General features: G+C 37.9%; 1 long non-coding RNA gene across 1 annotated transcript in view; it reads left to right on the forward strand.

Annotated features, from left to right (window-relative positions):
* LOC117325411 overlaps nt 1-11568 on the forward strand; it is a 32219-nt gene extending 20651 nt beyond the window's left edge. The window contains exon 3 of the long non-coding RNA XR_004532250.1: nt 11521-11568. This is a non-coding gene — a long non-coding RNA (uncharacterized LOC117325411). The remainder of the gene's footprint in view (nt 1-11520) is intronic.
* Nucleotides 11569-12275: the final 707 nt, after the last annotated feature.

The raw sequence follows: 12275 nt of genomic DNA on the forward strand, positions 1-12275 counted from the left end.
GAATCTGTCTCTATATACACAAATATGGAATGGACAAGCTGGAGTTCAAATAGGTAAAACCTAATGATGCACTGTAAAATGTCAGTACAGATGTACTAACTGTAGTATTTAGTGATATTACCACTAGCCATACTGATATAATAACTGTAGTATTCAATGATATAACCCCTAGCTGTTCCCTTCTTTACACTTTCTAATGTATATGAGAGAGAACAACCAACCCATTTTATGGACAAACATTTCAATAGAAATTCTTGGTGTTTAATGGATAGATCAACTTAATTAGATTACACTGCAGGTTGTCTGTGATCATTGGTATTAGATTCTTGAAAAAACTCGCCTGCCTGTTAATGATATTGTCTTTGTTATCATATCTAACAGCATGTACACATGCAATGGCTAATGGGTTGTTTCAGTCTGTATAAAACCCTGGTGTATTTCAAAAAGACTTTTATCCAATTAATGTCTGCTAAAGTTTATCTATATCTGAGTATGCTATAGTTGACCTATATTTGAGTCTGCTGCAGTTGACCTATATTTGAATCTGGGGCCACAATAGCTCAGTTGGTTAAAGGGCCAGAATCTTAACCTCAGGTGAAGCTCCAAGTTGTGTGATTCGATGCTCTCTACTCATGCCGCTTTGTGTTTCTCGGGGAAACTGAGAAAAGGGTGGGTCTTTGCTGTTGTGGTTGTGTCCTTGAACACTTTACCCTCATTGCTCTAGTAGTCACCAACTACTACAAGGAGACCCTGTCTGAAAATGACCATTACTATCACAGGGCCATTGACCCAGCAAACAATTCTGCTACAGTTGACCTATATATAAACCTGCTACAGTCAACTACTATCCTGAGTTCGCTACAGTTGACCTATATCTGAGTCAGCTAAAGTTGACCTATATCTGAGTCTGCTATGGTTGACCTAAATCTGAATCTGCTACTGTTGACCTATATCTGAGGCTGCTATGATTGACCTATATCTAAGTCTGCTATGGTTGACCTATATCTAAGTCCGTTATGGTTGACCTATATCTAAGTCCGCTATGGTTGACCTATATCTAAGTCCGCTATGGTTGACCTATATCTGAGTCTGCTATGTATGGTTGACCTATATCTGAGTCTGCTTGCTACTGTTGACCTATATCTGAGTCTGCTATTTATGGTTGACCTATATCTGAGTCTGCTATGGTTGACCTATATCTAAGTCTGCTATGGTTGACCTTTATCTGAGTCTGCTATGTATGGTTGACCTATATCTAAGTCCGCTATGGTTGACCTATATCTGAGTCTGCTATGTATGGTTGACCTATATCTAAGTCTGCTATGTATGGTTGACCTATATCTAAGTCTGCTATGTATGGTTGACCTATATCTGAGTCTGCTATGTATGGTTGTCCTATATCTGAGTCTGCTATGGTTGACCTATATCTGAGTCTGCTATGTATGGTTGACCTATATCTAAGTCTGCTATGTATGGTTGACCTATATCTAAGTCTGCTATGTATGGTTGACCTATATCTAAGTCTGCTATGTATGGTTGACCTATATCTGAGGCTGCTATGGTTGACCTATATCTGAGTCTGCTATGGTTGACCTATATCTAAGTCCGCTATGGTTGACCTATATCTGAGACTGCTATGGTTGACCTATATCTAAGTCTGCTATGTATGGTTGACCTATATCTAAGTCTGCTATGTATGGTTGACCTATATCTGAGACTGCTATGGTTGACCTTTATTTGAGTCTGCTATGTATGGTTGACCTATATCTAAGTCTGCTGGTTTCACACTTATTGTTTGAGGAGTTGGCTTCAGGGTTCAAAAGTGCATCAATGGCCCATGGCTATCTTTTTTCTTCCTACTCACTACAAATCAATGGTCATTTGGTTGATTGCTTCTGCTCACTTGTCCAGAAACATCACAAACCCAATAGGTTGGTTAATCAAGCCACTCCTCACAGGAAAGGCTGACCAGATGATTAGAGATTTCCTTAGAAACACTGACCAGAGGCCTCCTCAACTCATTAGCACATCCCCTGACCAGGTGTACTTGAACAGCAGGACTGAGAAGTTTACTGGGTTTGATTTAATATTGCTCCCACATGGCCATCAAATCAGCATTGTCTTCCAGTGACCATTTATTCATTGATGAAAAATCAAAATTGAAACTGAAGTATGATGAAAACGAAATTATATGGTAATGTTTGAGGAATGAAACAAATATTAAAAAGAAAATGTTGTGAAAAGATGAGATGAAATCAGTCTACAAAATATTCTCAAAGATTTGATTAAGCTGTTGGTGCTTGATTCTACTCCATAGTCCACTTGCAGGAGCATTACCTTTAGGGAGTAGGTTGAACACTAGTGTGTTTATCTGGCAGAAAAAAAAATTAGAGGATTATTTTTTCATGTCTAAAATAATTATGTGGTCAGATTTGTATCTGCTGTAAAACAGATCATGCACGGTACATACATATTTGGCCGATTTAGAGAGGGTTCAGTTTGGATAAGTGATTCATTTTGACTGGTCAGGATCTGGGGATAATATTGATTTGATAGAAGTTTTTTTTATGTGTGAAGCAGTGTTGATATTAAGGGAGTTAATGAAATCATAGAATGTGAAGACAATAAAGTTATACTTATTAAATAAGTTCTGATACTGATTTAAAATGTATGCCAAATATCATTTCATTATCATTTCACAATGCTGACATTGGGGCTGATCTGCATCTGGCCTGACACTCCACCTCTGTGCTTATGGGGCGTGACAGGGGGTATTTATTTCATCACTAACTAGAACGGTTTTACAAATAATAAGAACAATCATTTCAAACATTTACCAGTTCCTACCGACGGTATTAAGGACAATGATATTGCATTTAATTAAAATGAAGCTTGATCTATCATTAACTTCCTTATCATGTGCGTATTTGCTCGCTGCAAAAATAACCTGTATGGGGCCTTATGTAAATTAGATGCACAACTCCAGCTTTCCAGCTCTACTTGTTTTTTAATGGTAAAGAGACAGTGCTGCTTTGATGACACATGGTGATTTGACTTCCTCTAGACTGTTTTAATTAGTAAACTATTAAACCACAATGCTCCTTAGTTATGATGTTGGGTACCAATTTACTTACAACACGCGTATGCCCCAAGACAAACATTATGACAACAATAGCCACAGGTGTTGATTTCACAGTCTGTTGGCCGGGCATATGTCATGTTTTCTCAGGTAATGCGGTTTACAGAAGTAATTTTAGATATATTTTTATCATTCTGGACTCAAAATCAATTCGGTATTTAAGGAATTTAGAGGAATCAGTATTTTTTACTGTCACAAAGAAGTTCAATGAACGATTTTGATCAGTATCAAGAGGGGATCGGTTTAGAGAAGGATCTGTTTAGAGAAGGATCTGTTTTCTGATCAGTATCAAGAGGGGATCGGTTTAGAGAAGGATCTGTTTTCAGAAGTTGCACTGTACTCTCCATCATAGGTACTGGTAGAATTGTTGTCTGGGCTATTGTTATGATAGAATTTTGTATTCTTTTGTGCAGGCTAAGAGTTTTATGTATATTCTATAATTTACTGCATGGTCAGCTTTATTTGATTCAAAAGATAATGAATAACCCAGACATGAGGCTCATGGTAGAGTGGTACTTAAAGACATTTAAAAACAAAATCTAAATGTTTAAATTGGAGAAAAGATGATTTGATTACAATGATATGACATAAAAGTACATGGTACAAAGTCAATTATGTAAACCTTCTAAGGCCTTCCAATCACAACTCCACAACTGTCTCTATGGCCTCCCTATCACAACTCCACAACGGTCTCTATGGCCTCCCTATCACAACTGTCTCTATGGCCTCTCTATCACAACTCCACAACTGTCTCTATGGCCTCCCAATTACAACTCCACAATTGTCTCTATGGCCTCCCAATCACAACTCCACAACTGTCTCTATGGCCTCCCAATTACAACTCCACAACTGTCTCTATGGCCTCCCTATCACAACTCCACAACTGTCTCTATGGCCTCCCAATCACAACTCCACAACTGTCTCTATGGCCTCACTATCATAACTCCACAACTGTCTCTAAAGCCTCCCAATTACAACTCCACAACTGTCTCTATGGCCTCCCAATCACAACTCCACAACTGTCTCTACGGCCTCCCAATCACAACTTCACAACTGTCTCTAAAGCCTCCCAATCACAACTCCACAACTGTCTCTATGGCCTCCCTATCACAACTCCACAACGGTCTCTATGGCCTCACTATCACAACTCCACAACTGTCTCTATGGCCTCCCTATCACAACTCCACAACTGTCTCTATGGCCTCCCTATCACAACTCCACAACTGTCTCTATGGCCTCCCAATCATAACTCCACAACTGTCTCTATGGCCTCCCTATCACAACTCCACAACTGTCTCTATGGCCTTCCAAACACAACAACTCCACAACTGTCTCTATGGCCTTCCAAACACAACAACTCCACAACTGTCTCTATGGCCTCCCAATCACAACTCCACAACTGTCTCTATGGCCTCCCTATCACAACTCCACAACGGTCTCTATGGCCTCCCTATCACAACTCCACAACTGTCTCTATGGCCTCCCTATCACAACTCCACAACTGTCTCTATGGCCTCCCTATCACAACTCCACAACTGTCTCTATGGCCTCCCAATCACAACTCCACAACTGTCTCTAAAGCCTCCCAATCACAACTCCACAACGGTCTCTATGGCCTCCCAATCACAACTCCACAATTGTCTCTATGGCCTCCCTATCACAACTCCACAACGGTCTCTATGGCCTCCCTATCACAACTCCACAACTGTCTCTATGACCTCCCTATCACAACTCCACAACTGTCTCTATGGCCTCTCTATCACAACTCCACAACGGTCTCTATGGCCTCCCAATCACAACTCCACAACTGTCTCTATGGCCTCACTATCACAACTCCACAACTGTCTCTATGGCCTCCCAATCACAACTCCACAACTGTCTCTATGGCCTCCCTATCACAACTCCACAACTGTCTCTATGACCTCTATGGCCTCTCTTGTCACAGCTCCACCAACATCTATGCTGCCTTTCAATCACAACTGGACAACTTCACAGTCTCTATGGCCTCCCAATCACAAATAGTGACAACCATCTATATTGCTTCCTTATCACAACTAGACAACTGACTTTGCAGCAAAATTGAAAACTTGTGATATTTCTGTGGCCTCTTTATCAAAGCTGGACACCCCTGTCTTTGATGTCCCAATGACATCATATACCATTTACTCTGTGTAACTGAGAACTGGTACCTGAGTGTGGCTTCTTTTGGATGACCTTTACAACTTGGGTTCTTCACACCATTATCACATTCTTTGTGGTAATACTGTCATATATAGAATTCCCTTAGGCCAAACACAATTTACCTACCGTTGTAAGTAGATTATAGGCCTTACTTATCTCATTGTTACCCTAAGCATATTACCCTCTGTGGCCTGTATCAAAATGTCTGTTATCCTAGGGATTCTGACAGTCAATTTACCCATCTCCACGGACATCTGTCTTGGCATTCAATGTAGGTTTGATTTCCATACATGTACACTTAAAGTTCAAGTTAATTTCATTTCCATGATTATCTGATAGCCAGAGAGTACAGGTAACCTGAGTCAGTACAAAGGTTCTTACATTTCTTCATAAATAAAAGTACATTCAAAATTGCATATCTTAACGCTATGACACAGAAATGTATACAATTAATCTCATAATCTGGCATTGCATGTTTTTAATTCAATGAAGAGAAATTGTATCAAATTACTGAGATAGAATATTAATGCAAGCTTTTGTGACATTGAGGTAAAAATGACTGCTATCAACACGCCAATGAACAAATTCTGATGCAGGTCATTTGCTTTTAACACTTTCACTGTACCTTTAACTATCAATGTCAATCTGTGAATTTTATACCTGAGTATTAGAGGATACAAGCTGTGGGGCCTTCCTGTAGGGCAAGTAGGGTTCTCTGTCTTTTCTGTCAAGGGAACATCAGAGAGTTGATAAGGCCTTACTGTACCATACTGCTTGTTGTAAGAGGCTAGGAGTTGTGGGGCGCTCCTGCAGGATTGGTTCTCAATGTCCTGTTTCCAAGGGAATATTGGAGTCCTGGAATAAGGTCTTCTAGCAAGAGGCTAGGAGTTCTTGCGCCCTCCCGCAGGATTAGGGGACAAGGCCTACTGTATTGAAAGAGGCTAGAGTTGTGGGGGTTTTTCTGTAGGATTATGGGGATTCTAAAATGTCTTTACTTTTAAAGGAATATTGGAGAACTGAGGAATAAAGCCTAATGTAATGTTGATTGAAGTTTCTTGCCTTTAGTCCAATTGAGACTTGGACTGAAAAAGATATTTTCTTTATATATTTCAAAGGTTTGTCTGATATATTGTGGTTTTGAATTCTGAAAATGCTACTTTTCTAGTGTATATAGGCCTCAAAAGGTACTTCTCTATTAAATTCTTTTTCACACAAAGATTGCTATACTAGTAGGCTTTTCTAGAGGTAAAAAACGTTTTCTGGGAAAGGATACTTTTAATGAAAGTCTGTAAATAAGTTGTCTGCCTAAATGATCTATCAGTGCTCTCAAGCTTCACTTATTGGCTGCTAACGAGCCAATCAGAAAGCCCAACTGATATTTTACTCAAAAAAGTGAAACATAGCCAATGCATGGACCTGGACCTGCATAAATACACTATCACAGTTGTACACAGAAAAATAAACTGCATCTCTTAAAAATACAACATTATTCGGGTGATGATGTTACCGTATTCCACGGGATGAGTGTTCATGAAACAAAAATTGGATTACACTAGTTAAAACATAATTATTAAGAAAAATCCTTATCTCATTTATATGACAACATAATGTTCAGTCTTTTAACCAGAGACTTTAACTTCATAAATGTATATAAAAAAAAGGTAGGATATTAGAAAATATATGATATTGTAAGCGAACAGTGTACTTATTAGGTCGAATATGGTTTTAGAAAAATCTATGATCTTGTAAGCACACTGCATTTATTAGGTCGAATATGGCATTAGAAAATCTGTGTAGTACATTATGTAGTATCCTTTGTTCTTTTTCTTGTTTCTGATGCCTCTCTATGAAGTAGAAACAGTCTTATACAAAGGGTTGATTGGACACTGTGATGTCACAGGCTGACGAAGGCCTGGCAATAATGTATGTTATAGGACCATTTGTAAGCTATATAGACCAACGGTCTGGACCAAATATACCAAGACCAACCATCTGGACCAAATATACCAAGACCATGCAAGGGTCTGGACCAAATATACCAAGATCAACAATCTTGACCAAATGTACTAAGACCAACGGTCTGGCCATATACCAAGACCAAGGGATGGGACCAAATATCCCTTGACTGTTGTATTGATAGCGATTTCTTTGGTACATGTTACAGAATTTGGTCCTGTAAATCCTTCTTTGGTACATGTTACAGAAATTGGTGCTGTAAATCCTTCTTTGGTACATGTTACAGAAATTGGTCCTGTAAATCCTTCTTTGGTACATGTTACAGAAATTGGTCCTGTAAATCCACTCACTGGGAGAGATTAATCTTCACACCTTTGTATCTATAGAATATGTTAACTGACTTTAAGGGAGATAACATCATGTAATTTCAATGAGAAGTAGGCTAGTTATAAATAGTCACTGATATCACTTTACTGTCAGTTATAGTTTGCCAATAAAGCTGTTTCCAGCTGAATGGCTTTTAATTGAAAATTGTGTGGAAAGTACCCAATGAAACAGCAGCATACAAAGTGTACACACGTGTGGACAGATGACTAATATATTATCACTGACCCGATAAAGTTTTTTAAAACCTTACTGTGGCAGGTCTCGTGTGCAATTTCCAAATTTAAATGCCTGCCTATCACTGGGTTGTGTCTGTCATTATTCTCGACAGAAATGGAATAGTAATGTCATACTTTTTCAATATCCTATATGACAGTTTTCACCAAAATTCGAATTCTCCCACATGTAATGTGCCTGACACATACTAAATTCGATATTCTCCCACATGTAATGTGCGTGACACATGTGTGGCCCATGTGAGATGCTCATGTATGATAAACTTTATCACAAAGGTGTACGTTGTGACCTCCATTTTGGTAAACGCCAGTACTGACTGAAAATGATAAAATTTGACATAGATAAAATCAGTCTCTTACAAAAAATATTCACACAGGTAGGGTTAAAATTTCATCTCATCTTTAAAAAAATATGGTCACAAAAAATATTCACACAGGTAGGTTTAAAATTTCATCTCATCTTTAAAAAACTACGGTCACAAAAAATATTCACACAGGTAGGGTTAAAATTTCATCTCATCTTTAAAAAAACTAGGGTCACAAAAAATATTCACACAGGTAGGGTTAAAATTTCATCTCATCTTTAAAAAACTAGGGTCACAAAAAGTATTCACTTTTTTTTCGATATTTTTCAGCGATTTTATCTTTTGCCTGTGCAGGTTGTTGTTTAGACACAATTTTCTTGGAGTAACCATTGACATTGAAATGTGAGTTTGAAAGAGAGTGCCAGCGGTTAAAGGCTTGGCAAAGAACAAGATTCGCTCTATTCATTGGGTATGGCATTTCTAAAAATAAGTCAGCATCACTATATTCTTAAAAAAATCTTAGCCTTTCTTTAGTTCTTCTCTGCTCAGTTACGTGTGTGTTTGTGTCTACAACCCACATACCTGTCTTTCTCCTGGTGTGAATTTTTTAATGAATTGAAAATTGTACTGAAAGGAACAGCCCTTATACAAGTGTTTTAGTATATGACTACTGTAACACCTGTACATAATGACCACCTGTCTATAAAGACCTGGAATCCTACCTGTATATAGTGTCCACCTGACTACAAAAACAAGAAATGCTGAATCTCCCGGGGAGTCCTTACCAGTAACAAATTGTCTAAAAGGCCAGAAATACTGATAGTGTCCACCTGTATAGTGTCCACCTGTATAGTGTCCTCCTGTATAGTGTCCTCCTGTATAGTGTCCTCCTGTATAGTGTCCACCTGTATATAGAGGCCAGAGATGTTGTTCTCTAAAGGAATCTCATTTCTGTATAGTAATCACCTGTGTATAAAGGCCAAGGTTATTAAATCTTTTGTGGTATCAAATATGTTTCTTCTTTTCGATCAATGACAATTTTTTGCTACCAAGAAATGAGAACGATTTCTACCTGTCTTTGTGAGTGACATAATACATAGGTGTTAATTTCTTATTCCTCTGTCACCAACCTTACAGAACGATTAACCTTTAAACTATTTCATAAGTTCAAACCCCTGTCAGGGGAAGTAAGGAATGATAAGAGAGAACTACTAAAGAAAGTCTGCAACAAACATCACACTTCAACAAAGGGGACATTGTCCGATAATCTTGTGGGACAGGGTTGGTATAGAACTGGTGGCCTTGAGAGAACCAACGTGTATTACCACAGATCCTATCATGGCATGTCAGCAGAAAAGTTGAAATACCACAGAAGTGTACCCATACAAATGTCACATGTATTGTCATCTGGAAAAGTCGGTTAGCTATAGAAATGTCTGATACATCACCTCACTAGGGCAGGATTTAAATCTCTAATCTTTTACACAATAGATTGGCAGATATTGTGGTTTTGTGGTTTTAATGTTGACCTATTACTGTCAGAGCTTTAAAAGTATGGTTAGTTTACCTGCTCTATATCTAATAGGGAAGGGACCATGTCCGGCAATCATAGCATTGCTGTTTTATTGTTTCACCAAAATTACAAAACTCTGTCACATTTTCTGCAAAACCTCTTCAGTAAAACCTGACTTAACCGAAGCCTGACTTACCTGACACTTGAGGACCCCTGATAGGCTTTTACAGCTAGTTATTCTAGGTCTTAAATCAGTGCATCATGATATCAAGAAAGATGGAGTCCTTTCTATACAATATACACCTCTGAAAATCTGAATTAATCAGACCACCTGGTTTGTGTCAAATCATACTGTGTCAAATCATACCGTGTCAAATCATACCGTGTCAAATCAAATCATACCGTGTCAAATCATACCGTGTCAAATCATACCGTGTCAAATCCAAAAATGGTCTATTAACAATTGATAAATTGTTGCATGATATTAAACTAATTCAAACATTTTTCTGTCTTAGAAAATAACAGAAAAGATGAAATATTTGGTCTGTGATGAATTAACTTGATTTAAACAGGTTTCAATACAAAAAAAACCTCAATGTTCTTGAATTCTCAGCAGTATTACACAATATAATTACTACCCTTGCTAGTTGCAATAAATGCAGCACAGAAGCCAAATATAGATTGAAGAAACCCGTGCATTCTCACAAACTGCTGCATCAGCAGAAGGATACTTTATTAATTGAAATGAAATTGATTCTCTCTCAGCCTTTCCATTTGTAGGGATTAGGCGGAGGAATGAGTTGTACAGGGACAAGACAGAGATTTTTACAGTCAAGTGTCTCATACCTAAGTTCTGTAACAGTAACATAGAGATACTACACCTAGTTGAAACCACAAAAGCCACAGAGTGTGGACATAGATTGTGCTGAGTCAGCTGGTTTGTGGTTAGATCAGCTGGTGGGGCAAATATTTAAATCAATAATCTCCAGCTAAATATAATAACCCTCCAGTGCTGTGTTCAGCAATTGGTACAACATCTATACAGGTGGCACGACTAAGGTCTTTGTAGGCTCCAATACCTTATACAACCTTAACATTGGCTTAAATACTGACCACTGGTCAAGGTGTTTTAGTATACATATGATAAAAGTTCATTCAGATTAAAATCAGCTGGTCACGACTTCATGCTGTGTGTTACCTAGAAGGTAGTGAAGTTGGCAGCACAAAGTATATGAGGTCACAGATGATGTTAATCATATTAATGTAATAATATAACATATTAAACATTCAATTCAAACTCTATTGGAAAGAATTACAAGAGTTATTTGACAGTTTTAACGAGATAATGTATACATAATACTAAATCAAACTGGATGTAGGCTTGTCTTCCTCTGTTCTGATAACATCTTCAGGGTACACACTTTTATGTACATTATTTTAAGGGTACATGCTATGTACATTATCTTAAAGGTACATTATCACATTATCTTAAGAGTACCCGCTATAAATATTATTTTAAGGGTACATGTATGTACATTATCTAAAGGGTACCCAATGTAAACATTATCTTAAGGGCACATACTATGTACATTATCTTAAAGCACATGTTAATTCATTATCTTTGTATGTTATTTTAAGGGTACATGCTGCATACATTATCTTAAGGGTATACACTATGTACTTTATCTTAAGGTACATATACATACATATTGAGGAATAACATTAGAGACATATATTCATAGATAAGAAACATCAAAATCTGTTTGAAAGTTTACTTGTAAATGTTTTGTTCTTTTGTCATTGCAGGTAAAGACTATATCTGGGGTCCCGGAAAAGTGGGTAAACGATGTGAAGGTAAGGATATGATTTATTTCTGTTATGAATGCCATTCCTCTTACTGGTACTACTTCTCTTAACCAGGGTGAAATAGACTGTCCTGTGCTGTCTTGGTCCATGAGCAAGACACATTACTCCAATTGCTCTGGATAGCATGTAATAGGCATCACCAATATCGTTAAGTGAGGTAGCCACCTGCTACTACAATGATATGTGATCTCAGAATGATACTGGCTGTTCATGGGTTGATAAATCAAACAGGCAATCATCTCCATTTCTAAAACTAAAAACACACTCTTTCCAGTCAAGGCTGTGTGTACATTCACTACAGTGTACCTAGAAATTATGTCATATTTCCTATATATATTTGAGCAAAGATTAGAGTATGGAGATCATGGATAAAGGACTTCACAACATTTTAATCCATGTTCCATTATAATCATGATTGCTTTTGTGTCCGGTGTGAAGCCTACTACGGGTTATGGAAGATCATCCACAGGATATTCTACCAGGTTAGATTATTCATAAACCACAAAATGTACATTACAGGGGAAAAATAGTGAGTTATCAAGAATACCTGGAGAACCTGAGATGCAACGTTTTAGGTTTTTCCTGCCCTGCCCTTGATCTCCTACAGTAAGTCAATCCCGCTTAGCAGGGGTTTAATTACATGTGCTGCTGGGGGACGCCTGCACAGCTGTTGAGTACAAACCTGTCCTGAAAGG

This window comes from Pecten maximus, chromosome 4 (assembly GCF_902652985.1).
Source record: "Pecten maximus chromosome 4, xPecMax1.1, whole genome shotgun sequence".
NCBI classification, from domain to species: domain Eukaryota; kingdom Metazoa; phylum Mollusca; class Bivalvia; order Pectinida; family Pectinidae; genus Pecten; species Pecten maximus.